At 39.1% G+C, this 3,807-nt stretch overlaps 1 long non-coding RNA gene across 1 annotated transcript; it reads right to left on the reverse strand.

The window, feature by feature from the left end:
- Positions 1 to 3: 3 nt before the first annotated feature.
- On the reverse strand, positions 4 to 3,800 carry LOC145718623 (uncharacterized). The gene is made up of 2 exons (XR_014141928.1): positions 1,686 to 3,800; positions 4 to 197 (listed from the first exon to the last, which is right to left on the reverse strand). It is a non-coding gene; the product is annotated as an uncharacterized LOC145718623 (long non-coding RNA).
- Positions 3,801 to 3,807: the final 7 nt, after the last annotated feature.

The raw sequence follows: 3,807 nt of genomic DNA on the forward strand, positions 1-3,807 counted from the left end.
TACCACCATTTCAACCCCCAATGAACATGGCACTTGTTTCTTTCTTCCCCTTCTAATTTATTCCAGATTTTCAAGTGTTTTCTTCAGTAATGATGCTTTCTCCTGCAGCTCAGGTCTGCTGTCTGCCTCCATAGTAGCTAAAGACTCGATTAGGAGCACTCTGCACTCAGATGTCAAACTTTCCCACTGTTTAGATTCTGAATGGAAAAAGAAGAAAAACAGAATCCTTATAGAACAAGCAAGCAAAAAGCCTAAAACTATTCTTTCTGCTTTTCTTCCATATAGCCTATCCCCCGAATAAATGCAAAGCAACCCCCTGATAACAGTTTGGTATAGAACAGGTTCAATAGTTGTCTCAAAACCTAATTATTGACAATAATCTGAGAGCATGTCAGGGAGTTTCATCCTCTGCCCCAGTACTGGTGGGACAAAGAGAATCTAGGGATGCTGAATCAAAGTGCGAAGGAGGAGTTATCAAGGCAAAGCACACAGTAACAAAAAAGCCATTTAACACACAAAAAAACTCTTTATAAAATATGCTCAGTAAAAAAATCTTGAATAAATTTCATAATGGCCAAGTCAGTCTGAACAGACAACAGACAACAATTACTCCTTTCTTTAAAGCACTAGAAATCTATATACATACTAAAAATTTTAGAAACTCAGAAAGTATAACAGATCCTAAATCTTGTCTATGAGGTTCTGCCACTTTCTAGTGATAAGGTTTCAAGCAAGTTGTTTTGCTGTTTAGCCTCATTTTCCTCATCTAGAATACATTCGTATGCATCTGGCTAACTGTGAAAATTCAGTGATGTGACTAAGTGCCTAGCTCTTTTATTTCAACAAGGAAAAGATGATGAGGTGTGTAGTGTTACTGAGTCTAAAAGGCCTGCTTCATGGAACCTTAAGGGGGGTGCTTTAATTGCTAAGCAGAAAGACAAGTAGAAACAGCAAATAAAGACTCTAGAGGAAACTGTTCCATCTTCTCCATTCTTAATCTATAGGCTTAGAATAATTAAAAAAGAAGAGAAAGAACAAAAGTGGCCTCCTTTTGAAATACCCCACCGGAGAAAATCAGAGCAGTTTTCTTTTATCATTAGAAGAAATCTGCTTCTTGATAAAAGGTTTAAAAAAAAAAAAAAAAAAGGAATAGGGGAAAAAAATAAGATTAAGCAAACTGCTGTCAAATTTGATGAGTTGGGTAGGTAAGTGTTAAAATGTTTTCCCAACCCCACTCTTCAGGGATCACTCTGTTTCTTGGCGTGTGTACTGGGAGCCCCATTCTGCCACTGGAAGTGACCCAGATTACATCAGGAGTCATGGCGGAAACAGAACTTTTTTATTTCAACATAACTGTAGCTTCATAATACATTAAAAGTATATAAAATGAAAAAGTACCAAATTTAAACACTTAATAAAATTTAAAGGTTTTAGCTTTGTAGATCTCACTCACATGTCCATGTACTAATTTGTATTTTAGAGTATACACTTATTAAAAACAAAAGCAGGAAAAAATTTCTAAAATATATGCCATAAAGTATCCTGGCTTTCTGGCCCTCTTCCAATCAGAAGAATCAAGAACTCACCTTCCTCCCCCTCTCCCACTCTCCCTACTTACGTTCCCTCTCTTGCTGTGTCTCTGTCAAATAAATAAAATCTTAAAAAAAAAAAAAAAAAAAACTCACCTTCAAGTTTTTTAAGCAGTAATTCTATCACAGATAAAGCTTCTGTTCTCACAGATGAGTAGGTCTTATTTTCTAAGAGGAAAATCAGATATTCACATTATTTGTTTTATACGCCTTACAAACAGAACCTCCAAGATTAAGTTAGTGTTACTGGAAGAAAGATATTCAGAAATTACAAATTCAGGGAAAGATACACCTGTTCTTAAGTAAGCTTCACTTTGCTCATTATCATCAAATACTTGAAATGCGTTACATGTCCATATTCCTTACTTAAGAAAAAAAACAAAAAACTGTCATATACCAATATACCAATGTAACTGTCATATACCCAATATACCAATCACCACAACAGATGGCAATATTTCAAGGACCCATTTTAGAAGTGAGAACTCAAAGGACACTATCTCAAACACAGAGTTGTCGTCACATGATACCTAAGAAAGGTCTTTAGGTTTGCATGACTTCCTCATTTTATCAGAGAACATTACAGAACCCAGAGGGCTAAGGGCAATCAGGGACACCTGGCTGAGACCCTGCAGAGACTAGTGTCTTAGCAGCCAGTTTTTTATTCGAAGGCAGGCTACCTCCAAGAGTTGCAACTGAAAGAGGCGTCTCTGGTGTCTATTCTAGACACAGCATCTTGTTCAGGGTGAAACTGTCTACGGAAAAAATTAATACACAGCCAAACCTGAGGCAAGGAAAGCACAGGGTGAGCTTATGACATCCTTTTTATGCTACGAAGTACAGAGGTGCCTAAAAGGATGACAGTGACCTGCCAATAAGACATAGGAGCTTTTCCACTGGCCAAAGCTGGAACAATTTGAGCAAAAAATTAATTAAGGAAAATAATTATAAACTGGTGTGGGGGGGAGAAAATCCACAAATCAGTACTGTTAACAGATAAATAAAGAGGTAGGGAGAGGTGGGATCTTGTTTACAAGAGGATGCCAACTGCCAAATGGTAGATATGGAGAAAGCACCAGAGTTGGTAAATCATCTTAGTAAAAGCTGGTTCAGGGAAAAACCACGGATGCATGGTCTAAAGAGGATGTTTTGAAAAGGAGCAGTGTATCTGCATGGTCTTGGAGTATCTTCTGACTGCTGGTTAGACACACTTTACAAGAGGAGCAGGGTGTCTGAATGGTCTTAAAGTGTGTTCCCACAGGCTGCTTATCAGACACAAGGGAGAAATTTAGTAACTATACAATAAAGAAAACTGAGTAGTACCTTGACCAGGTAATCAAAATTAACATCGCCAAGTAGGGCAGATGAACACTCTATACCTCTTGAAGTGAGAGCACACAGCCTCACTTTCGGAGTATCCCAACTGGGAACTCATAACCTGGATCCAATCGTGAGCATACATCAAACAAACACCAAATGAGAAACACTCTAGCTCCAACTAGGCCGGTGGGGCGGGAGGGGGGGCTTTTCTTCAAAATTGTCAATGTCATGTGAGGTAAAGGAAGGCTGAGGAAGTGTCCCAGACTCAAGGAAACTAAAAAGACACAACAGCTAAAATCAGTGAATAATCCTGGATTCCTTACTGGAGGGGAGGAGGAGAAAGTCTATAAAAGAACACTGTCAAATCAACTGAACCTAAAATATAAATGGAAAAAATGTGATTAAGCCCACAGCGTCAGCGTCATACGACCTACGACTGGTAACGGTACTGAGATGGTATGGAAGATGGCGCACCGAAGAGTTCAGGAGTAAAAGGGCATGACATTAGCAACATGCTGTCAAACGGCTCCAGAGAAAAATACGTACACCGAAGTACAAATGATGAAGTAACTGACACAAAATATTAACAGGTGACTTTGGGTAAAGGATATACAGATATTGGGCGCCTGGGTGGCTCAGTCGGTTAAGCGACTGCCTTCGGCTCAGGTCATGATCCCAGGGACCTGGGATCAAGCCCCCCATCGGGCTCTCCCTATTCTGTGGGGAGCCTGCTTCTCCCTCTGCCTCTGCCTGCCACTCCCCCTGCTTGTGCTCTCGCTCTGTGTCAAATAAATAAATAATCTTTTTTAAAAAAGGATATACAGCTATATGTACTGTAACTGCAGCTTTTCCGTAAGTTTGAAATTATTTCCAAGTAAGGGTAAAAAAAAAAAAAAAA

The sequence above is a fragment of the Leptonychotes weddellii genome, unplaced genomic scaffold, assembly GCF_054177405.1.
Source record: "Leptonychotes weddellii isolate Sample4059 unplaced genomic scaffold, ASM5417740v2 HiC_scaffold_18632, whole genome shotgun sequence".
Taxonomy (NCBI): domain Eukaryota; kingdom Metazoa; phylum Chordata; class Mammalia; order Carnivora; family Phocidae; genus Leptonychotes; species Leptonychotes weddellii.